Source organism: Bubalus bubalis, chromosome 4 (genome assembly GCF_019923935.1).
Source record: "Bubalus bubalis isolate 160015118507 breed Murrah chromosome 4, NDDB_SH_1, whole genome shotgun sequence".
NCBI lineage: Eukaryota > Metazoa > Chordata > Mammalia > Artiodactyla > Bovidae > Bubalus > Bubalus bubalis.
This window is the reverse complement of record NC_059160.1, coordinates 110,951,068-110,977,218: the sequence shown is the minus strand read 5'-3', so window position 1 is coordinate 110,977,218 and position 26,151 is coordinate 110,951,068. Positions and strand designations below refer to the sequence as shown.

Here is a 26,151-nt window from a genome sequence, read left to right as displayed (position 1 = left end):
ATTTCTGTACGTAGACTCGTCCTTAGCCTGAAGTCACATCACTCTGAATTGAGGGCAAATATTAAATTCATATAAGTTACCTAACTAAATTCTTTGGACTGTTCTGACTGCCACGTTGAAAATACCAACGTGACATTTTCTTTCATTTGACTAAATCTAACTCTCTTTCAATATTTTTAAGAGATAAATACACTGATATTTTAATGAATAATTCCTTAGCTAAATTTTAACTCCTAAAGTCTAGCATTATGTATTCAAGTTGATCTTGTAAGACTTCTCTCCATCTAACAGTTGTTAGGAATGGTTTTACCTAAACCATTAATGCTAAAAAGCATTAATGTTACTCATTGGCAGATGGCCTTTGACTCATTTATGCCATGTCCTAAAAGAGGTATCAAAAACACAGAGAGATTTTCCATTTAAATCAGAGCCCATAAATGATCTTAGAACATAACGTCTGCCCTCTTATTCATGTATTCAATAAAGATATTTAACTGTCCCTTTAAAATGGTCTTCAGACGAAGTAACAAGTTGGGAGTTGTTGGAAGCGTCTGCATACCCTGCGCTGGTGGGTAAGGATTGACCCTTTTGAAACTAAGCTTGTATCGAAATCATCCAAATATTTACCAGATTTAAGAGCAGACCTCTCACTCTGGCCGACAATTCCACTAAATTAATTCACTCTGCATTCCCTTGGATGCACTTTCAAGGCAAATCACAAACTTGCTTTAGAATATTCTCTCTCTAATCTTCACTCCTAGAGATGACAGTTCTTAGCATTTAACCCTCATCATCCTTCCCAGCCTGACACCAAACTGGGAGGAATGAGAACAGATGTTCTAACCTCATCCATACCACAGGCGGTTATCCAAGGGAAAAGCCATATTTCACCGCCTTTTGCTAGATAAACTTGCTTTACAAACAGGGTATAACCTTCTGAAGAATGATATGGAATAGCTTTCTCCAAAAAGAGTTCATGACTTTATTCCCTCTGCTCTAAGAAAGCTCATGCCCACACTGCTGGTGATCCAAGGCAAACTGTGAGATTAGCTCACTACAGGTATTTCAGCTGTCAGATTCTATCCAGTCTGGAGCAGCACCTGCTAGAGTATTTCTGATGAGAAACTCAGGGGAAAGGCTGTTGGATAAATCAACTGTTTTCACCGAGACTCATTTGCCATCCTTTTCATGGAAGATAGTCATCCTTGATGAAGATTATAAAAGGAGAATGCTTTGAATGCTTTGAAATGGAGAGTCAAAGAGTTCCTATGAAGACATGATATAGAGCTGAACTTACATAGATATAGGGTAGGGACATGAAGAGGAGGCATGCGGTCCCAAAAGTGCATGAAACACAGCGTATTCAAGATGCAGAAAGGGCTGTGTGGCTGGAACAGCAGGTGTGGGGGGTGGTATCCAGAGAGATGAAAATGGAGGGGTAGAGATTAGCCAGATCATTCAGGGCCTGTTAGTCTAGTTAAGACATGTGAACATGTAAGTTACACTATAATTACTGGATTGAAAACCATATAAGGAGTTATGTCATGTTTTAATCGTCCTTCCTTATACAATGTATGGAGTCTAAAACTGATGCAGTTTATGAATGCTAGATTAGGATGAATGTTTAAAGCCACAGGGTTTCTATGATCACTAATATCAGGGTTTCTATGATCACTAATATTAAGTGTCTGACCTTGGTCCCATCACTTAGTTTCAGGTTCCTTGGCTGTAAAATGGAGGTGATGAAACATCTCTCAGGATGGTCACAGAGAATAAATGAGCTTTTTTATATAAAATATAAAGAGTGAATAGTATAGCACCTAAGAGCTTTTTAAGAATTGGAAAGAATATGCAATACAGACCTTAGATGTGGGCAAGAAGGAACCTTACCCTGGAACCCAGAGTTTAGAGGACCCACTCTGGTCCTCCTCTCCCTACACTTCCAGGGAATGAAGAGTCCCTAAGAAGTTCTCTGGTGGTCCAGTGGTTAAGAATCCACCTGCCAATGCAGGGGACACAGGTTCATTCCCTGGTTTGGGAAGATCCTGCAAACCATGGGGCAGCTAAGCCCATGAGCCACAACTACTGAGCCCCTGTGCCTAGAGCCTGTGCTCCACAGTGAGAGAAGCCCACTAAGCGCGACAGAGTGGAGCCCCTGCCCACAGAAGCCAGGGCGAGCACGCACAGCAGCGGAGACCCAGCGCGGCCCCAGAAGGTCCTCAAGACCAACAGGACACGTACCCCTCAGGGTGCAGCCAGCGCTCCGTTGTGGACCAGGCTCTGGGTGCCACCTGAAGGCAGGTACACACCCCATGGCTGAGGAGCAGCCTTCGGGGGCTGCTGAAGGACACCAGGACATGCAGGGTGGGGTGTCCTCATAAGTATATATGAAACTTCTTAGGGTGTCCATGGGAGTTTAGTGAGGGGAAAAGAGGGCTGTTTCCACTGCTGAACCCCAGGGTTCAGAATTCTTGATTTAAAGCTGGATTGCCTGGTTATTATCAACGTTTATTTGTCAATATATGAGAATAGAAACTACATATTTTAACAGTTTGCATCTTAGTTTACAACATTTGGGCTTCCCTCCTGACTCAGACGGTAATGAATCTACCTGCAACGCAGGAGACCCTGGTTCAATCCCTGGGTCGGGAAGATCCCCTCGAGAAGGGAATGGCAACCCACTCCAGTATTCTTGCCTGAAGAATTCCATGGACAGAGGAGCCTGGCAGACTACAATCTATGGCATCACAAAGAATGAGACACAACTAAGCGACTAACACTTTCACTTTCACTTCACTTTACAACATGTAACACTTTAGACACATGGTACATGCCCTTGCGTTTGTAGTTTTAGCCCCAACCCTGCAAACGTTACAAGCAGGTATATATGCGTCCTGCTATTTGTGGAATTCTGCATATCATACAAAATTCCATTTCATTTAAACCATCTTAAGATGTACAGATTGCCTGTTTATGAAAATCACATTAGGGTAACCATGAAATTCCACTGTGCTCATAAAGACTAGAAAAGGCCAAGGAAAAAAAAATAAGTTCAAAGAAAGACAACCCATCCAGTGCCTTTTTGCTTCTCTACACAAGCATAAACACCATCCAAATACCACTGTATTGGAGTTTTGTGAAATTGTACATCTATATGCGGAGGCAGAAGGAAAAAAGGACATAAGAGCTGGTGATTTTTAGGACTAAAGGTGGCTTCTCTCTTTATGACACTTGTTTGGATGCCCTGAGTGTAGAGCTTTGAATTCAAACCAAGCGTTTTCAACCAAGTGAAGGATGTCCATCTGCCCTGAACCCCTCTCACAGTCAGCGCCATACGAATCATTTGGCAAGAAAACATATACCGTCTTACACTCTCTCTCCTACTACAGAAGCTATGAGTTGATTTAAACTCTTCAGGAATTTCTGCCTTCCCTTTCTAACTAACTGTGAGCTCTTTGAAGGACTAACTGGGTTCTATAGTTTTCTGTATGCGCTCACCCTCTTCCCTGAGAGTTGCTCAACAGGTGTTTATACCTCGCTGACTGATGCAATCATTTAGCAAATGTTACTGGATGCTTACCATGTGCCAGGCTCCGTGCCAGGCATGAGAGTACAGGATTGAACAGGACACTGGCTAAAAGATGAGTGCCTGGTACACTAGTGGAGCTCAGTAAGTGAGAAACTGAGCAGCTGAGTGAATAAATGAACAGATAAATGAAAAAGTGAATGAATTCGATACCACAGAGCTAAGGACTAATGTCAAGAAAAAAACAAAATAACCACTTACGTTAAACCAAAAGTCATCAAAGTGAAAGATGTCAGCCTGCAGAATATCTCTGATTCAATAAAATGGAAAATGTGGGGAAAATAGGAGTCACCCTAACATTTATACCTCTGGGCCATCTCTGTGGCCATTTAGTGTATGGCTCTGGAATCTTGAAAAGAATTAAACCAACCCACAGAAACCAAATTTTCTGTATAAAGAATCTGACTAACTCGAACGCCCCAACTCTAATTTCTCCAAGATTAGGGATGAAGTATCCTAGATGATGTCAATTCCAAAGAACTCCGTGTGTATAATAACATTATAATGAGTTTTTACTGAGATCTGAAATACTGAGATGCAGAGATTGACTTTAATCACAAATTTGCTTCATAAAAAGCAGTAAAAATCACCACAGAATTATATTACTCCATGTCATTTTCTTATATGCAATATAATATTGAAGTCATAGTTTATTTTTATTTTCTTCCTATAATATTGTTAAGAAAACCAGATTACCAACATAGAAGTTGATCTCTCTTGCAAAGCTACTTATCTTCTTGACGTGCAAAGCACCCACTTATTTCAAACAGTATCACAGCTTTAGAAAACAGAACCATATTTGGCCATCAATGAACCAAAATGAAATATCTCTCTGGAAGGATAAAGGAAATCAACATTCATACAAAGAAACTTAATAACGAAAGCCAACCAGGGTGCTCAAAGTTTTGTGTCTTTTAAAAATAGGGCATGCATTAGTCATACAGTAAAATCTTCAAACAGAGATGGAAAGCATGCGTTATCAACAATATTATGAGTCTTTAAAAACAGTATCTCTTTCTCTAGAAGAGATGAAAGAAAGCCACCTTGTTCATCCAGGCCCACAGGCTAACAATGTCACTTAAAAGTAGGAGGGAGCAGGGAGGAGAAAGAAACCTTGTAGAGATCATGAATGCATTTCCTTTTTCAAGCAGAAAAAGAAGCGGTGAGGCAGCTTCCAGTGAAGAAAACATAGGGACCATGCCTCCACTCCCTCGGAGATAGACCCAGGCCCTTGACAGGTTCTGGAAGTAGTTCAAAGTGAGGCCACAGAGAGATATTCCTCCACTCTCCATGGGAACATTTCCAAGTCTCTCCCTCCATTATCCCAGACAGTCTCGATCCATAAACCTTCTAATGTTTGGAAAACAGAATGTCTAGAAGATACGTAGATATTTTAAAGCAAGTGCATGCAAGGAATGAGGAGTTAATGAAGGTGAAATCCATTCCAACTGAGCCATCTGAGAGCTGGGTGAGCCTCAAGTGGCCCCGCCACGGAGCACAACCCTGCTGCCACAGCGCATGTAAGAGCAGCTCTGTTCTCACGTCGTTTGTATTTTGAACTCAGGCTGAGCCACCTGGAAACCTTTTCTACGTGAATAAGGAGTAGCATCCATTTATTGTCATATTGTAATACACGTGCTTAAAAATCTTAGCAATGTTATCCAGTAACAGTGTTACCAATGTTATTTTATCCAGTAGAAATGTCTAATAATTGTAAAAAGAAAGGAAAGGAAGGAAGAAAAAAAAAAAAAAAGAAGTATCTTACTAGTGATCTTTCATCTGGCATAAATAAGAGGCTAAGTCCAAATGTCAAAAAAAGAAAAAAAAAAGGCAAGTCAAATTTGCTGTTTGCAATTTTGTTTGCTTTGCCGAATCCTTTGGCTGTTTTTGTTTTTTGAACCGGCTCATAAAGTTTATACTTGGTCATTCCATGAAACTCTCTGTAGTCATCCAGAAAGAATCGAACATAATTACTACCGTTCTTAGTCTCATGTGTTTGCCCTTCCTGAAAGATTTTCCAAAGTTCAGGAAGAAGAGTGTTGAATTATAGATGAAGAATTTTACCTTCAGCACTGAACAGGAAAGATTTGAGTTTTGCAAACACAGTGAAGCCCTCGCTCCACCAAGGGTGGACTGACCCTCACACTGTTCTCTTATGCCCGTAAGCACGCCGTATCCGGGAAATCTTCCTTCCCCATAGTCCTGTTCCATAGGTCTCGCACATGCATTCCTACACCTTTAGTCAAGAAGCTGGCAGTCACGCACAGTCCATTCTGGCAACAACAGAAGTGATTGTTGGAATTCAGAGGCTTCCTCTTTCACAACCAGAAATGCTTTCCATTGAATTCACAACAACAGCATTTGGCACTTATGTTTTTGTCTCCTCAGAGCACTCTGCCACCGTTAACGAACTAAATCAGCCTTTGCCATTTTATGATGTCTCACTAAAATGAGGCTGCTTTCCTTTGTGGCAGTCAGTCACTTACGTGACGTTGTTTTCTTCTAGCAAACACTGCACTTAACTAACGTAAATTCATTTTTAAATTGTGGACTCAGAAGGACAATCTTCCCAGAATATATTTTTAATGCTGCATCCTTACTATACCATTACAGGGAGCATTTTAAACGATAAAGGCATCTAAGTTCTTCAGTGTAGTCTTCTCTAAGGACTTGTAAATTATTTATAAAGACCTCCCTCAAGTAAATGTGTTGTAACTGCCAGTGATGGGAATGGAAATTGTCTGTTCTGTGAACCCTATTACTATTTAATTATTTGTATAGGCTTAATGATTGGCTTACTGATAAAATACTCCACCAGCGTACAAGAAAAAGCTGCCATTGGCAGAGAAACTAAATCCTAAATCTGCCATGTTTTAACTCTGCTGTCTCTGATACTGCTGGACTACTTTATTTTTTTAATACAATGATAATTAGATTTATCTGTCTGTTGTAAGACACACAAACATATACTTTTCTGCCTTCCTCTAGGGGAAAATAAAATAAGCTTCACGTCATGGACCACTTTATACAAGTGCTTAATAGCTCATTCCTAGGAATTTGATCTCAAGTGGGAAGGGGTATCTCTCTGAAAATGAGCATATGCACACTTTCAAGTTTAGACACAGATGGAATCCTCAAGTCCCTAGGAAAAACTCGATAAACGTTGGTTGGTTGCCTCCAATTTCTATTCTCGTCATTCTTGGCAAGAGCCTTCTAACTCCTGTTTGAGGAACCACCATATTCTTCTATACTTAACGCTGGGCTTACACTAGAGTTGCACCTACCCCCAACACTGAAGGTAGGATACCTGGACCTCTTGATTGGTTTGGGGATGGACAGATGGCCCAGGACCAAGCTAGCCTAGCTCATCACACTGTGATATGTTCACCACAGGGGTTAACATAGGGTCATCTATATTTGTCCAATCAGAGTGAACTTGGGACTTTTTCTGGAAATTCTGATGTAGACTCTCTTCCCTCGGATGGTATCATGTGGTGATATGAGACTTGAAGCTGGTACAGTCATTTATACCCTTAAGAGAAGAGCCTAGGGTATCTCGAGGAGGCCCATGTGGAACTCTCAGAGGAGTCTGTAGAAAACGGTAGAGACACAAGCAAACCAGGGACCCTGCCCCTGCTGGAGTCAGGAGCATTAAGCAGGGAGCAGACGGAACTGCTGTACCAAAGGGATTCCACCACACAGGGGCTCCAAACGATGGGACTGCTCTTTGAAGCTCCTCATCACCCTCATGTCCACAGTTGGGTGGGTGGGCGAAATCAGTGGGCAGATCTGGGCTGTGAGGTTACTTAGGGGCCCAAGATCTTCCTATCTTGTCCTGTCCCCCTAACTGCCTACTGTCTTTACATTGCAAGGTAAAAGCTAGTTCACTGCCCTCCTGTCACACCCATGTTTCAGTTGCAAGAAAGAAAAGTGGAGGGCATGAAGCTTATGTTAAGGCCCGCCAGGCTCCTCTGTCCTTGGAATTCTCCAGGAAAGACTACTGGAGTGGGTTGCCTATTCCTGCTCCAGGGGATCTTCCCTCCCACATTGCAGGCAGATTCTTTACCATCTGAGCCACCAGGGAAGCCCTACTTTAAGGCAGGGTTTATCAATTTTAGCCCTAATGATATTTAGGAGGTTGTGATTCTTTACTATTAAGAGCTGTTCTGTACAATGTAGGATGTTTAGCAGAATCCCTGACCTTGACCCACCCACTGGGGGGATGCCTGTATCGTCCCCCAAGTTATGAGAATCTAAAGTGTCTCCATTTTTGCAAAATGTTGTAAATTCATCCTCCAGACATTTTGCAAAATGTCTGGAGGATGAAATAGCTCCCCACTGAGAGCCACTGTTTCAAAGATATGCTATGGAGTTGAGATATATCACTTCCATTCACCTTCCAATAGCCAAAAGTTAGTTAGGTGGACCATACCATGTTGTAAGAGAGGCTGGGAGAAATATTTCTAGCTGGGTGAAATGGTGCCTCAGTAAAATTAAGAGTTTATTGATGAAAGAGTTATTGATGAAAAAGGAGTTATTGATGAAAGAGTTGGAGAAGGCAATGGCACCCTACTCCAGTACTCTTGACTGGAAAATCCCATGGATGGAGGAGCCTGGTAGGCTGAAGTCCATGGGGTTGCACAGAGTCGGACACGACTGAGCGACTTCACTTTCACTTTTCACTTTCCTGCATTGGAGAAGGAAATGGTAACCCACTCCAGTGTTCTTGCCTGGAGAATCCCAGGGACGGGGAAACCTGGTGGGCTGCTGTCTATGGGGTCACACAGAGTCGGACATGACTGATGTGACTTAGCAGCAGCAGCAGCAGATGAAAGAGTTATTGATGAAAAAGGAGGCAGAGGGAATTCTCTGGCAGTTCAGTGGTTAGGACCATGCTTTCACTGCTATGGGCATGGGTTCAACCCCTGGTTGGGGAACTAACATCCCACAAGCCACACCACATGACCAAAAATTAATAAATAAACTTAATACATCTGTTTTAAAAAATGCAAAGTAAAAAAAAATTAGACAGTGGGATGAATGGAGAGAGTAAACATATACGCTGCTGCTGCTGCTAAGTCGCTTCAGTCGTGTCCGACTCTGTGCGACACCATAGACAGCAGCCCACCAGGCTCCCCCGTCCCTGGGATTCTCCAGGCAAGAACACTGGAGTGGGTTGCCATTTCCTTCTCCAATGCATGAAAGTGAAAAGGGAAAATGAAGTCGCTCAGTCGTGTCCGACTCTTAGCGACCCCATGGATTGCAGCCCACCAGGCTCCTCCATCCATAGGATTTTCCAGGCAAGAGTACTGGAGTGGGGTGCCATTGCCTTCTCCAAACATATACACTACCATATGTAAAATAGATTGCCAACGGGAGCTTGCTCTATGACCCAGGGAACTCAATCCGGGGCTCTGTGACCACCTAGAGGTGTGGGATCAGGAGGGAGGGGACATACACGTACCTATGGGTACATGTTCTACCCATAGGGAGGGGACATACACGTACCTATGGCTGATTCTAGAGGGAGGGGACATACACGTGATTCATGCTGCTGTATGGCAGAAACGAACACAATATTGTAAAGCAATTGTCCTTGAATTAAAAATAACTTTTTTAATTTAAAAAATTTAAAGAAGGGGGAAAAGGATTTAGGGGACAATTAATCTTTGCCACACAGTCTTACTTTTGGACTTTTCCATCATATAAGTCAATAAGCTACCTTTACAATTTACACCATTTTGAAATGAGTTTTCAGTCACTTGAAATTTGAGACTGTACTTGATAAATGCGCTACTTTCCTCTTCCAACATTGTGCGTTGAAATGTACTGAGCATTATCCACAGCAGAGGAAAAAGATAAAAGGAATGATACCTATAGTTACTGAGAAGCTGGGTACTGGCTCAGAAGGGATTGAATAAAACAGCTGAAATGAGGTTGTTTCTTATCAAGTCTCTGGTTGAAATGAAAAGGCCATGGTTACAAGGGCCCACAGTAGCCATAGTAGTTAAGAAAGAAGACAGTATAATTATTCAAAATTGTCAAGATGAAAACTGCAGGCGTCTTGCATTATTCCGCTTTGAACTGCTGCTTTCTAGTTCTCATTGTAAATGCAAAAAGCTTTTAGTGGCTCCTTTATATCTCACACAAAAAGATCATTGCTTACAGCCAGCTGTTTTCCAATTGTACTTCTATGAAGTTAGCATAATTTGACATTAGAACTGCCTGAGGAAAGAAGGGGGTGGCCATGTTCGTGGGCATTAGAGGATGGAGTAGTAATGGAAAGAGCCCCCTTCTTACAAGGAGACAGTCTCCTCAAAGTCCATCCTGAAGCCAGTAGTTCTGAATTCAAAACACATTTCCCCACAAGAACATTGTTCTTGTGTTACTGGGATACCACAGAAGTCCTCCAATACCGAAAAGAAAGAGATGCATGCTTTGCAATAGTACAAAAGAAAAGGCTGCCAGGCAAAGAAAGGTTTGTCTGAAGGTTCTGACTGAGAAAATCATCAATAAAATCTTCAGGGAAGAGGTGACTTTTAAATCACATTTACAAGGGGAAGAGAAAGAAAGGGCATTCCAGGTTGAAGGACCGGCAGTTCTAAGACAGCATTTTCAATTCTCTGTGACAAAGGGTAAGTATCGACCAGGAGAGCAGCACAGGGTTTATGGAAGTCAGGATGGGGCTGTGAATGCCATGATCAAGTTTGGAATTCGTTTTACATTGCTGCTGTTGTTGTTGAGTTGCTCAGTCGTGTCCAACTCTTTGTGACCCCATGGACTGCAGCACGCCAGGTCTCCCTGTCCTTTATTATCTCCTGGAGCTTGCTCAAACTCATGTCCATTGAGTCGGTGATGCCATCCAACCATCTCATCCTCTGTCATCCCCTTCTCCTCCTGCCTTCTATCTTTCACATGGCAAGATTTTCTATCTTTAATGACTTTTTTACACTGGCAAGTCATTAAAGGGTTTTAATAAGAATCATTAAAATGGGATCAAATGCCCTTTTAACAATTATAGGAAGACTGGTCTGACATTGAAGGTACAGTAGCAAGAGAGATTAGATTTCTTACCTTTAGAGTATGGCAACATTTAGAAAGACAGAACCAACAAGAGTGACCAGGTTGAAGGCAAACGGGCAGCATCCAGTGGCCCAGTGTTCATGGGAGGTGGAGAAGGGATCAAAGATGGCTCCAAATCAGGCTGGACTCCTGATGAAAGAACAGGCCCACAGGGAGGTGAGGAGATCAGTAGGTGTCTGTCCCAAGGATCACAGAGCCAAGGTAGTTATAGTTATGACCTTATAGTACAGTGTGTGGGCTGCCCTTATGTTTCTGCAAAGTTCACCCAAGTTGTGTTCCTGTAATTGAAGGAAAACAATTTACTGAATTTTATACTGAGTTTCAAAGTCTTCCTCCAAGGTTACTCTCTATCCTTTTTTGGGAATGTATCTCCACATGTTGAAACTGTGCCAGGGACACCAGTGTTGGTGAAAACAGTGCATTCCAGTGCCAGACTCTGTGGCCAGAAGCTCTGTTTCACTGAGGTAGCAGTAATATTGAAAGCATAAGGTTGGACTGCAGGGTGTCTGAGCAAAGGAGTACAGAGAAAAAGCCTATGAAATGTGTGCTAAAATAATATCAAATGTGATTGAAATGAAAACATTTGTCCTTGAGAATCTTGGGGCAGATGAAGGGAGAGGAGAAAATAAAGAAGGATCAGTAATGCTGGAGAAAAAGAAGAGGGAATCCAGGGAGAGTTTAGTGGGAAGAATGTCATTTTAGTTTGGAGAGAGATAGAAGATAGATAGATGGATGGATGGATGGATGGATAGGTAAGTAGGTAGGTGGATAGGTAGGTAGGGCTGTTATGACAGAATACTACCGACTTGGTGGCTTAAACCACAGACATTCATTACTCACAGTCCTAGACACTTAAAGTGAGAGATCAGCGTGGTCAGGGTCTTAGGAAAGGCTCTCTTCCTGGTTAACAACTGCCCCCTCACGCTATCTTCATGTGGCACAGAGAAAGATCATGACTCTTCTTTTATAAGAGTCCACCCGCAAAGGCTCCACCCGCAAGACCTAACTACTTCCCAAAGACCCCACCTCTTAATACCATCACACTTAGGGGTTAAGATTTTAACATATAAATCTGGGGAGCACACACATTTAGTCCACAACAATGCCAGCTAAGGTGGTATCGAGAATTACCTGGAAGAGTGAGGACTTCTCGAGTTTCTTTTGATTGCCATACCCAACCTCCCTATTTTCATCCCTTCCATAGACAAAGCCATCAAATCAACCAAGCCTTTGTAAAGCAAGGTGGATGGTAGGGAAATCTGGAACAGCAAGGAAATAGAGGCATACATGTGTCAACACTCTTCTTACTCCCTGAGCAAAAGAGGATGGCAGATTCAGCGTCTCCAGGGTGGATCAGATGGAGATGAGTGGGACGGGAGGCAAAGTCTGAAGGACTCTGTGCAGTGATAGCTCGCTTCACCTGGAGCTAAATACTGGAGCATCAGGGCCAGATCAGACTACTAGGAATTGCTTGTTGGAGTACACCCTTCAGAAAGGAGACTCCTACCATTTAACGTGAAAATATATGTGACAAGTCTTCCACTCAAAATTAACACCTGAATAGGAACCATGAAAGACAAAGATTGGCCCCAGACCATAGGCTGTCTGCCCCATGAATCATATGAGAAGAGGCTTCCCAACTGGCAGAGAATGACCCTCCCACCTTCGGAGTTGCTCATAAGCTGAAGCTGACCGAGTAATCACCTAACCAATCAAAGGAGGTCTTCATCCTCATCCCTGAAAATGGAAATGAGACAAAAGCATTCATCTGGTCACCATCCTGGGATCCTCAACACTCCTTTCACCTGGCAGAGTCAGTACTTGCAAGCCTCCCCTGTCTACGAGGTGAGGTACAATAAGTATCTTAGCAAATCCTCTCACTGTAACTTTAACATGATTTCCTATCCTTTGCTCTAGATTGGAAAGAGTGGAAAAAAGAATGCAGGAGTTTGGAGGCTAGGTGGAAGCAGAAGAAAGAAAGCAGACTATATTTTTTTCTCACAATGAAAAGGAATTCACAGAAAAATTATGAGTGGAGGTATAGATACTACCTCTCTCCAACAACCAATGGGTATTACCGTATTCCCAACAACAGATCTCAAAGCTGAGGGCCTCCTTTTCTCTATTTCCTCATTTTGAGCAGCATCAGGAAAGTAGATATTCCATACATAACATGTCCAAGTATACCCACATCAGCTGGCTTCAATATCTGGAAAGAAAGGTCCATAAATCATAGTTTTGGCTCACACTATCCTAGAACCACAGTAATAAGACTGCAGGTAGAACTCTCCAGATTAACTTCTCAGCTCTGAGTCGTTTGATGTCTTGACTTCAGGAACAGGAGGATGTGGAGTACTGGATGTTGAGTTCATTTCCCATCACACAACTGCCATACGACCCAGCAATCCCACTGCTGGGCATACACACTGAGGAAACCAGAAGGGAAAGAGACACGTGTACCCCAATGTTCACCGCAGCACTGTGTATAATAGCCAGGACATGGAAGCAACCTAGATGTCCATCAGCAGATGAATGGATAAGAAAGCTGTGGTACATATACACAATGGAGTATTACTCAGCCATTAAAAAGAACACATTTGAATCAGTTCTAATGAGGTGGATGAAACTGGAGCCTATTATACAGAGTGAAGTAAGCCAGAAAGAAAAACACCAATACAGTATACTAACATATATATATGGAATTTAGAAAGATGGTAACGATAACCCTGTATGCAAGACAGCAAAAGAGACACAGATGTATAGAACAGTCTTTTGGACTCGGTGTGTGTGTGTGTGTGGGGGGGGGGGCATGATTTGGGAGAATGGCATTGAAACATGTATAATATCATATAAGAAACGAATCGCCAGTCCAGGTTCGATGCAGGATACAGGATGCTTGGGGCTGGTGCACTGGGATGACCCAGAGGGATGGTATGGGGAGGGAGGTGGGAGGGGGGTTCAGGATTGGCAACACGTGTACACCTGTGGTGGATTCATGTTGATGTATGGCAAAACCAATACAATATTGTAAAGTAATTAGCCTCTAATTAAAATAAATAAATTAAAGTTAAAAAAAAAAATCTCTGCAGGTAGAAAAGAAAGAAACTCTTTCTCTTTCATCTCATACAGGAGTAAATTCTTCAGTAATGAACCAGTTGCTCAGCGTGGGTGTTCTTTCCAGAAATAAATCTGGCACTGGGGTCAGCTTGGAATGACTTTTTCCCATTTGCTAATGGTGGGCACCAGTTCTACAAAGTGATTTGGGGGAGGGTCTGACACACAGATGCTGACTTATATGTCAGTTCTTTCACAACACTATAATAAATATGAATAATTAATAAAATATGTGCCAAGCACATTCTGAAGCACTTTCAAAAGAGAAACTCAATTTAATCTTCACAATTCTCTGAGCGAGGTATGACCAGTCTCACCACTTTAAGGTGAAGAAACTATGGAATAAAGAGCTTAAATAAATTGCCCAAACTACACAGCTGGTAGCACAGCCAAGATTCAAGTTTAGCTCCAGGGTCTGTACTTATAAACAGGATGCTAACTTACTTCTCCAACATATCACACAGAGCAGCAGGTTCAGTGTCTGAAGACCTTGGTATACATTCTTGGGGAAAAAAAATCAACCTTTCCAAGTCCCAGTTTTTTCACTGGGATTGTTGTACAGATTAAAGGAGATTATATAATTTATCATATATATATATATAATATGTTTATATATGTGTTATGTATGTGTGTTACATGTATGTTATGTATATTGTATACGTTTTATATGAAAGTGTTAGTCACTCAATCATGTCCAATTCTTTGCAACCCCATGGACTGTAGCCTGCTATGATCTTCTATCCATGGAATTCTCTAGGCAAGAATACTGGATTGGGTAGCTATTCCCTTCTGCAGGGGAACTTTCCAACCCAGGGATCAAACCTGGGTCTCCTGCACTGCAGGCAGATTCTTAACTGTGTGAGCCACCAGGGAAGCCCATGCATATATCACCTTCACACATTCTACAAATATAAAGGAACATTATTATATTAAACCTTGCAATGGATCTTACTTTAAAAATTATTCTCAGCTAGCATTTCAATCATTTTCACTAATTTTACCTAGGAACGTAAAACACCTGTGCATAAATATTATCTTTTGATTTCATGCTAAATATATGTTAATATTTTAATCAAAAAAAGCAAATTTTTGAAAGATTTTGCTTTGAATAACAGTGTAATAATTTTTAGGAGATTGGAAAGAATATCAGTTTTTTCCATAATATTGTTTTCTAGATCTATTTAAATTAAACTCTCATCCTCTTGCTAGATAAACAACGGAATTATATCTTCAACTTTGGTTGCTGTATTAATTTTCTATTGCTACCAAGATAAACAATCACAAAGTTAATTTTAAAAACAATACATGTTTATATAGTTCTGCAGAAGTCTGAAAAGGCATGAACGGTATGAAAACGCAAAACGATAGGATGTTGAAAGAGGAACTCCCCAGGTCGGTAGGTGCCCAATATGCTACTGGAGATCAGTGGAGAAATAACTCCAGAAAGAAGGAAGGGATGGAGCCAAAGCAAAAACAACACCCAGTTGTGGATGTGACTGGTGATAGAAGCAAGGTCCGATGCTGTAAAGAGCAATATTGCATAGGAACCTGGAATGTCAGGTCCATGAATTAAGGCAAATTGGAAGTAATCAAACAGGAGATGGCAAGAGTGAACGTCGACATTCTAGGAATCAGCGAACTAAAATGGACTGGAATGGGTGAATTTAACTCAGATGACCATTATATCTACTACTGTGGGCAGGAATCCCTTAGAAGAAATGGGGTACCCATCATGGTCAACAAAAGAGTTCAAAATGCAGTAATTGGATGCAATCTCAAAAACAACAGAATGATCTCTGTTTGTTTCCAACGCAAACCATTCAATATCACAGTAATCCAAGTCTATGCCCCAACCAGTAATGCTGAAGAAGCCGAAGTTGAATGGTTCTATAAAGACCTACAAGACCTTTTAGAACTAACAGCCAAAAAAAGATGTCCTTTTCATTATAGGGGACTGGAATGCAAAAGTAGGAAGTCAAGAAACACCTGGAGTAACAGGCAAATTTGGTCTTGGAATACGGAATGAAGCAGGGCAAAGGCTAATAGAGTTTTGCCAAGAGAACGCACTGGTCATAGCAAACACCCTCTTCCAACAACACAAGAGAAGACTCTACACATGGACATCACCAGATGGTCAACACCGAAACCAGACTGATTATATTCTTTGCATCCAAAGATGGAGAAGCTCTATATAGTCAGCAAAAACAAGACGGGGAGATGACTGTGGCTCAGACCATGAACTCCTTATTGCCAAATTCAGACTTAAATTGAAGAAAGTAGGGAAAACCACTAGACAATTCAGGTATGACCTAAATCAAATTCTTTATGTTTATACAGTTGAAGTGAGAAATAGATTTAAGGGACTAGATCTGATAGACAGAGTGCCTGATGAACTATGGACTGAGGTTCGTGACATTGTACAGGAGACAGTGATCAAGACCATCCCCATGGAAAAGAAATGCAAAAAAGCAAAATGGCTGTCTGGGGAGGCCTTACAAATAGCTGTGAAAAGAAGAGAAGCAAAAAGCAAAGGAAAAAAGGGAAGACATAAGCATCTGAGTGCAGAGTTCCAAACAATAGCAAGAAGAGATAAGAAAGACTTACTTAGCTATCAATGCAAAGAAATAGAGGAAAACAACAGAATGGGAAAGATTAGAGATCTCTTCAAGAAAATTAGAGATACCAAGGGAACATTTCATGCAAAGATGGGCTCAATAAAGGACAGAAATGGTATGGACCTAACAGAAGCAGAAGATATTAAGAAGAGGTGGCAAGAATACACAGAAGAACTGTACAAAAAAGATCTTCACAACCCAGATAATCACGATGCTGTGATCACTCACCTAGAGCCAGACATCCTGGAATGTGAAGTCAAATGGTCCTTAGGAAGCATTACTACGAACAAAGCTAGTGGAGGTGATGGAATTCCAGTTGAGCTATTTCAAATCCTGAAAGATGATGCTGTGAAAGTGCTGCACTCAATATGCCAGCAAATTTGGAAAACTCAGCAGTGGCCACAGGACTGGAAAAGGTCAGTTTTCATTCCAATCCCAAAGAAACGCAATGCCAAGGAATGCTCAAACTACCACACAATTGCATTCATCTCACATGCTAGTAAAGCAATGCTCAAAATTCTCCAAGCCAGGCTTCAGCAATACATGAATTGTGAACTTCCAGAAGTTCAAGCTGGTTTTAGAAAAGGCAGAGGAACCAGAGATCAAATTGCCAACATCCCCTGGATCATGGAAAAAGCAAGAGAGTTCCAGAAAACATCTATTTCTGCTTTATTGACTATGCCAAAACCTTTGACTGTGTGGATCACAAGAAACTGTGGAAAATTCTGAAAGAGATGGGAACACCAGACCACCTGATCTGCCTCTTGAGAAACCTGTATGCAGGTCAGGAAGCAACAGTTAGAACTGGACATGGAACAACAGACTGCTTCCAAATAGGAAAAGGAGTACGTCAAGGCTGTATACTGTCACCCTGTTTATTTAACTTATATGCAGAGTACATCATGAGAAACGCTGGGCTGGAAGAAGCACAAGCTGGAATCAAGATTGCCGGGAGAAATATCAAGAACCTCAGATATGCAGATGACACCACCCTTATGGCAGAAAGTGAAGAGGAACTAAAAAGCCTCTTGATGAAAGTGAAAGTGGAGAGTGAAACAGTTGGCTTAAAGCTCAACATTCAGAAAACGAAGATCATGGCATCTGGTCCCATCACTTCATGGGAAATAGATGGGAAAGAGTGGAAACAGTTTCAGACTTTATATTTTTAGGCTCCAAAATCACTGCAGATGGTGACTGCAGCCATGAAATTAAAAGACACTCCTTGGAAGGGAAGTTATGACCAACCTAAATAGCATATTCAAAAGCAGAGACATTACTTTGTCAACAAAGGTCTGTCTAGTCACGGCTATGATTTTTCCAGTGGTCATGTATGGATGTGAGAGTTGGACTGTGAAGAAAGCTGAGCACCAAAGAATTGATGCTTTTGAACTGTGGTGTTGGAGAAGACTCTTGAGAGTCCCTTGGACTGCAAGGAGATCCAACCAGTCCATTCTGAAGGAGATCAGCCCTGGGTGTTCTTTGGAAGGAATGATGCTAAAGCTGAAACTCCAGTACTTTGGCCACCTCATGTGAAGAATTGACTCATTGGAAAAGACTCTGATGCTGGGAGAGATTGGGGGCAGGAGGAAAAGGGGACGACAGAGGATGAGATGGCTGGATGGCATCACTGACTTGATGGACATGAGTCTGAGTGAACTCCGGGAGATGGTGATGGACAGGGAGGCCTGGCGTGTGCGATTCATGGGATTGCAAAAAGTGGACAGGACTGAGCAACTGAACTGAACTGTAGAAGTCTGACACAGGTCTCACTTGGCTAAAATCAAGGTGTCAGCAGAGTTGTGTTCCTTTTAGGCAAGAATCCATTGCCTTTTCCAACTTTTATATTTTTTAACTTCTTATTTGGTCTCGGGGAAAAACCAGTTAAGAATGCTGTGATACTGCCAGGTGAATGGTGAAGCCATACACACAAGTGTGTCCGTTCTCCCCCAAACTCCCCTCCCATCCAGGCTGCCACACAACACTGAGCAGAGTTTCACGTGCCACACAGCATGTCCTTGTCGGCTATCCATTTTAAATATGCAGTGTGTGCATGCCCAGCTTCTAGAGGCGACCTGCATTCTGTGGCTGGTGGCCCCTTTCCCCATCTCCAAAGCCAGCAGTGTGGTTTGTCTCTGCACCTGTCTTCTATTGTTACATCTCTTTCTGACCACACCAGGAAAGGGTCTCTGTTTTCTCACATGATTAGACTGGGTCCTCTTAGACAACCCTCTCATCTCAAGATCCTTAACCTTAATTACATTTGCAAAGTCTCTTTTGCTATATAAGGTGGCATATTAACAAATTCTGAGGGTTAGGATATGGATATTTTTGAGGGAAATATCTCTCTGCCTTTTATAATTGTTTCTGTTAGGAACAAAAACCCTAAATTTTATATGAAAGAGGACTGTCAACATATAAAAGTTTGAGGGTGATTTTATTACAGTGTCCTAAAATTCCCCCAAGTTACAACAGCTATTATGACAGAAGGAGGTAGAGTTCAGTTAGACTGATTTCAGACAAAAAGAGAGCCTGACAAATGGTGAGTGAAGGTAGCGGGGGTGACAACAAGACCAGATGATACAGAGTGAAGTAAGCCAGAAAGAGAAACACCAATACAGTATACTCACGCATATATATGGAATTTCGAAAGACGGTAACAATAACCCTGTATACGAGACAGCAAAAGAGACACTGATGTATAGAGCAGTCTTTTGGACTCTGTGGGAGAGGGAGAGGGTGGGAAGATTTGGGAGAATGGCATTGAAACATGTAAAATATCATGTATGAAACGAGATGCCAGTCCAGGTTCGATGCACGATACTGGATGCTTGGGGCTGGTGCACTGGGACGACCCAGAGGGATGGTATGGGGAGGGAGGAGGGTTCAGGATGGGGAACACATGTATACCTGTGGCGGATTCATTTCGATATATGGCAGAACCAATACAATATTGTAAAGTTTAAAAATAAAATAAAATTTTAAAAAAAAAGACCAGATGATACACCTGAAAATCATCCAAAATATGGATATGAATCTGCACTCTTTGTAACTGCAGTTTATCGTTGGGCGGGAAGAACCTTCTTTCTAATCTTAGCTCATCATTTTCTAGCACTGAAAAGTTAGAAACATATACTATTAGAGACTAGACAGATATCAGAAAAGAGCTCTTCATTTCTACCACAGTTAGAAAAACAAAAAGATCCCACCCCCTTTTTAGGATAAATTAAACAAATAAAAAGCCAACTGTCCCAAGTCTTGCACCTGTTTCAATAGCAATAGGGATTATCTAAATGGTGTTGAAGGAGGGCTGTCAGTATTTAGATCATGAAGGGTTCCATGAGCACTTGTTCCGGGAACAGAATATAAGCAGTGTAGTCATAGACATATGGAGTTCCTGAGGACAGCAGCCCAACTTTGTAGCTTGCCTATCCCCCTGTGGTATTTACAGGCTTACAAAAACCTAATGGATATTTGGATGCCATGCATGGTATCTAGTAGTTGTACTCAAGAGCAATGGCAACGTTAGGGAGTCTCATTCAGTTCAGTTCAGTTCAGTCGATCAGTCGTGTCCGACTCTTTGTGACCCCATGAATCGAAACACGCCAGGCCTCCCTGTCTATCACCAACTCCCAGAGTTCACCCAGACTCACGTCCATCGAGTCAGTGATGCCATCCAGCCATCTCATCCTCTGTCGTCCCCTTCTCCTCCTGCCCCCAATCCCTCTCAGCATCAGAGTCTTTTCCAATGAGTCAACTCTTTGCATGAGGTGGCCAAAGTACTGGAGTTTCAGCTTTAGCATCATTCCTTCCAAAGAACACTCAGGACTGATCTTTAGAATGGACTGGTTGGATCTCCTTGCAGTCCAAGGGACTCTCGAGAGTCTTCTCCAATACCACAGTTCAAAAGCATCAGTTCTTCGGTGCTCAGCCTTCTTCACAGTCCAACTCTCACATCCATACATGACCACTGGAAAAACCATAGCCTTGATTAGACCGACCTTTGTTGGCAAAGTAATGTCTCTGCTTTTGAATATGCTATCTAGGTTGGTCATAACTTCCCTTCCAAGGAGTAAGCGTCTTTTAATTTCATGACTGCAATAACCATCTGCAGTGATTTGGGAGCCCCAAAAAATAAAGTCTGACACTGTTTCCACTGTTTCCCCATCTATTTCCCATGAAGTGATGGGACCGGATGCCATGATCTTTGTTTTCTGAATGTTGAGTTTTAAGCCAACTTTTTCACTCTCCATTTTCACTTTCATCAAGAGGCTTTTGAGTTCCTCTTCACTTTCTGCCATAAGGGTGGTGTCATCTGCATATCTGAGGTTCTTGATATTTCTCCCGGCAATCTTGATTCCAGCTTGTGTTTCTTCCAGTCCAGTGTTTCTCATGATGTACTCTGCATATAAGTTAAATAAACAGGGTGACAATATACAGCCTTGACGAACTCCTTTTCCTATTTGGAACCAGACTGTTGTTCCATGTCCAGTTCTAACTGTTGCTTCCTGACCTGCATACAAATTTCTCAAGAGGCAGATCAGATGGTCTGGTATTCCCATCTCTTTCAGAATTTTCCACAGTTTCTTGTGATCCACACAGTCAAAGGCTTTGGCATAGTCAATAAAGCAGAAATAGATGTTTTCCTGGAACTCTCTTGCTTTTTCGATGATCCAGTGGATGTTGGCAATTTGATCTCTGGTTCCTCTGCCTTTTCTAAAACCAGCTTGAACATCTGGAAGTTCACGGTTCACATATTGCTGATGCCTGGGTTGTAGAATTTTGAGCATTACTTTACTAGCATGTGAAATGAGTGCAATTGTGTGGTAGTTTGAGCATTCTTTGGCATTGCCTTTCTTTGGGATTGGAATGAAAACTGACCTTTTCCAGTCCTGTGGCCACTGCTGAGTTTTCCAAATTTGCTGGCATATTGAGTGCAGCACTTTCACAGCATCATCTTTCAGGATTTGAAATAGCTCAACTGGAATTCCATCACCTCCACTAGCTTTGTTCGTAGTGATGCTTTCTAAGGCCCACTTGACTTCACATTCCAGGATGTCTGGCTCTAGGTGAGTGATCACAGCATCGTGATTATCTGGGTTGTGAAGATCTTTTTTGTACAGTTCTTCTGTGTATTCTTGCCACCTCTTCTTAATATCTTCTGCTTCTTTTAGGTCCATACCATTTCTGTCCTTTATCGAGCCCATCTTTGCATGAAATGTTCCCTTGGTATCTCTAATTTTCTTGAAGAGATCTCTAATCTTTCCCATTCTGTTGTTTTCCTCTATTTCTTTGCATTGATCGCTGAAGAAGGCTTTCTTATCCCTTCTTGCTATTCTTTGGAACCCTGTATTCAGATGCTTATATCTTTCCTTTTCTCCTTTGCTTTTCGCTTCTCTTCTTTTCACAGCTAATTGTAAGCCCTCCTCAGACAGCCATTTTGGTTTTTTGCATTTCTTTTCCATGGGGATGGTGTTGATCCCTGGGAGTCTCATTACTGCCTATTTTATCATTTCCATAAAATTATGTCTTGTCACACAATGACCAGGATTTCTAAACCATTAAGAAGCTAAACTGACAAGAATTTGCTTTGTGGACCAGTCCCTAAAACAGAGCAAATCTAAGTATGCAGAGTTCTACTTTACAGAAGAGGTGATCCTTACTATAAAAAATGTGTTTGTCCTTAAAGCATGGGTGTGTCTCATAGTTAGGTGGGTATATTTCCATTAAGAAGTCTCAGCCATACTTAGCGAGACAGGAGCAAGGTCTAGGTTCCCAAAGAAGTTGCTAGTGGACTAATCAAGAGATTAGGGCCATCTCCAAAGGGACCAGAATCCAGGGCAAGACTTCAACCAGAGGACACTTATGAAATCAAGCCAGTCAAAGAGTGGATGAAAATGAAGAAGAGTAGAGAAATTGGAGAATTAATGTAAGACTTTGGATGGCTGGACAAAGAAGATGCTCAAATGTGACCACCTGGGGTACATACACTGTTGGGCTTAGACAGTCAAGATTTAATCCAGGCACAAACGTTGAAAAAGAGGACTTCTGACAACCTGTGGAGTGGGATAAAATATTTGCAAACCATATGTCAGATAAGGGGCTAACATCAAAAATATATAAGAAACTCATACACCTCAACAGCAACAAAGAAAAGTAGAATTTTTTTTAATCCAATTAAAAATGGGCAGAGGTTACGAATGATATTTTTTCAGAGAAGATACACAAATTACCAACAGATCCAGGAAAAAATGGATGATTAGTGATTAGATCCAGTGCTAATCATCACTAATAATCAGGGCAGTAAAAATCAAAGCCACACCTACTAGAATAGCTATCATCAGCAAGACAAGAAGTACAAGCGCTCAAGATGTGAAGAAAAGGGGACCCTCATGCACTGTTGGTGGGAACATAAGTTGGTACAGCCACTATGGAAAACAGTATGGAGTTTCCTCAAGATAAATTAAAAACAGAGATACCGTATGATGCAGCAATTCCACTCCTGGGTATGCATCTGAAGTACAGGAAATCACTATCTCAAAAAGATGTGCGCAGCCCCATGTCCGCTGCAGCATTACTCACAGTTGCCAAGACATGCAAGCAACCTATATGTTTGTCAACTGATAAATGGATAATGAAAGTGTGATATATATGACAGAATATTATTCAGCCACACAAAGAAAAGAAGACAACATGGATGGACTTCAAGGGCATTATGCTAAGACAAGCCAGATAGAGAAAGACAAATGCTGTATTACCTCCCTTTTATGTGGATGTGGAATCTATTTTTTAAAAAGAAAGACTCCTAGAAGCAGAAAGTAGAATAGTGATTGCCAGGGACTGAGGAGCAAGGGAAGTGAGGAGTTGTTGATCAAGGGGTACAAACTTCTAGTTATAAGATGAGTAAGTTCTGGGGATCTAATGGACAGCATGCTGACAATGTTGTGTTCTATACTTGAAAGTTGCTAATAAGATAGTAGAGCTTAAATGTTCTTACTACCAAAAAAAGTCATAATTATGTGAACTGACAGTTGTGTTAACTAACCTTATTGTGGTAATCACTTCTCATATGTGCATCAAGTCATCACATTGTACACCTTAAACTTACACAGTGTTATGTGTCAACTATATCTCAATAAATCTGGGAAGAAAAAAAGAGAAAAAGACCTTTGAGTTCCTGCCAGTCTTGGTTATGATTAAGCTGGGAATTTTGGCTATAAAGTAAGTGGTTTTGGTGTCTGTATCAGGAGGAATCTGCAAAGGCAAAGCCTCCCTCTGCCTATTCATACTGCCCCAAACCTGCTCCTGTTCCAGCCCTCTGTAGGGGTCATGAAGTTATAGAATACCTCTGAATTGGGGTGCAAATGGCAGATTCTGCTTTTGACAGTGTTACCTCCCTGACCTCACCACCCCCCTCTCTCCCCCTTGCCTTCTTGATTGACAAACAGGAGGAAAGGCGAGCGGCTTAGGGCTCTGATGTACGGTTTCTTCTGGCTGGTTCAAGCTGCCCCCACACCTTCAGATGACTGACTCCTTCCTGTTACTCGGTTGTTAGCTCAAACCTGGCCCCCTCAGTCAGTGAGAACCTAGCTAATCACTTGTTCTGTGTCACCTTGTTCTCCTGTAGGCGTTGGTCACATCAGAAATCATGTTGAAATCTGAAAGGATCTTGGTTTTTAATTTGCTTGCTCAAATGGCAGATGCACAAGGACTTTTCTTGTCATATACTGTGTTAAAGGAATAAACGTATAATCACCATGCTTGTCTTGCAAAAGCCTGTGCCTTAGGTTGATGGCGGAGAAGGCGATGGCACCCCACTCCAGTACTCTTGCCTGGAAAATCCCATGGATGGAGGAGCCTGGAAGGCTGCAATCCATGGGGTCGCTGAGGGTCGGACACGACTGAGCGACTTCACTTTCACTTTTCACTTTCATGCATTGGAGAAGGAAATGGCAACCCACTCCAGTGTTCTTGCCTGGAGAATCCCAGGGACCGGGGAGCCTAGTGGGCTGCCGTCTATGGGGTCGCACAGAGTCGGACACGACTGAAGTGACTTGGCAGCAGCAGCAGTAGGCTGATGGAGTTTCCACACATGAACACAGGACCCATCAACGCAGATTTGGGAGTGTTTAGTACCGTGGTATTTTGTCAGTGCCAAGGCACAACTGGAGGCTTGACCATCTTTATACAGTGTAAGGGGCTGCGATGGAGGAGACGGGGAGCTTGGTAGGCAAGCCAGGTCTCTGTACCAAAACGCTGGTTGCCTGAGAGCAGCAGGCTTTTCTCATTTTCCTCTTCATTGGCAAGTATTCACAGCGTGCTTTTTTAACTGACCAACTATTTAGTTGACACACTTGGTTTCTCATTTCTTGGTCTGGCTTTTAAAGATATTCTTCATTTTGATTAAAATCTTAATTGCAAGCCCCTTGACTGGATGTAATATTAAAAACAAAAAATGCAGACTACACGTATTTAAGTAATCTGGGCTCTGGGGCAATGGGAAGACAGAGAAGTAAAGGTAAGGAGACCCAGATTATTAGGCCCTAAATAAGTTCCACTTATTTATTCAACAAAAATTGAATACTTCTGGGTACTGTTTAGTAAATTCAATTAGTGAGTATGGCAGACAAATTTTCTGTCCTTCAGAAGTTATGTTCTACTGGAGGATTGGAAGAGGGGTATAAAACCACCTTCTCTGGTCTGCAGCTGTATGTTCTAAAAGTACATGGGCATTAGAGTAGAATATCTGTAAAGTTTTTTTACAGCTCTCCATGTTCTGAAAGAAAGGAAAGAAATTTTGGAAGGCATGGCAGGGGAGTAAAATCATGGATGATTTAAAATTTCTTCCTCTTTTTGTTTATCATTGCCCCCTGATATTTTTATATAATGAACATGCATTGCCTATCAGATGGAAAAATGTTTCAGGAAACAGTAGATTTTACTATCAAACTTGGGCATTGATTCTTGATAACCTGTAGGGAGGTCATTCATCTGTTATGCGAACCATCTTATCCCTCCATTGACTTACCTAGCAATGAGACTTGGGAAACTGCTAAGGGGGTCTTTGCCCTGCTCCTTTTCTTATTACTTTTAGGGGTGCTACCAGCTTATTTGCTTTTCCTTGAACCCTTGAAGCTCTTTTCTACCTAGAAATGTTCTGGCACAGATCCTGGATATCTCTCACATACACACACACACTCAGACACATAGCCTCTTCTCACCCTTCAATATTCACATCTCACTTTCAGTGTTCCCTCTGCAGAAAGGTCTTACCTAAGTGATCTAACTATATGATTCCATTCCTCCCTTATCCTTACCATACCACCCTGGGAGTCTCTATCATACATCAATCTGCTCTTTTCTTCCAGAGCACTCTTCTCAAGCTATAATTTCACATGTATTTTTCTTCAAGTTCATTGTCTATTTCTCCCACAAGTCTGAAGTTCTATCCTGAAAACAGGGATGGTCTGGTTTGTTTACAGCTATATCCCTAGGGCCCATTATTGTTTGAGCAAATGAATAAGTGAAAGAACAAAAAGGCTTCTTTGTCCTCTCTGTCAAGAGTTTTATTCCATGCAGCCAGTTTCTTGCCAGCTTACAAGAGCCAACTGCTAAATTTTCAGGAATTTACTAAACCAGTTGTTAAACAGTTAGCTTGAAATTGGCCATGCTGAGAATATTTATACCATGAACATTAGCAAAAGCTACGTCAAGACTTTTTTTTCCCCAAAAAGGAGGTTTGCCAGCACACCACTG

The 26,151-nt window shown here is 41.8% G+C and overlaps 1 protein-coding gene and 1 long non-coding RNA gene across 4 annotated transcripts in view; one reads left to right on the top strand and one right to left on the bottom strand.

Moving 5' to 3' along the window:
- LOC123465700 overlaps positions 1–26,151 on the bottom strand; it is a 289,227-nt gene that overhangs the window by 210,066 nt on the left and 53,010 nt on the right. Inside the window, exon 2 of the long non-coding RNA XR_006640972.1 lies at positions 10,661–10,798. This is a non-coding gene — a long non-coding RNA (uncharacterized LOC123465700). The remainder of the gene's footprint in view (positions 1–10,660; positions 10,799–26,151) is intronic.
- Positions 1–26,151, top strand: part of SYT1 (synaptotagmin 1) — a 622,866-nt gene that overhangs the window by 588,020 nt on the left and 8,695 nt on the right. The gene's annotated exons all lie outside the window — the stretch shown is intronic.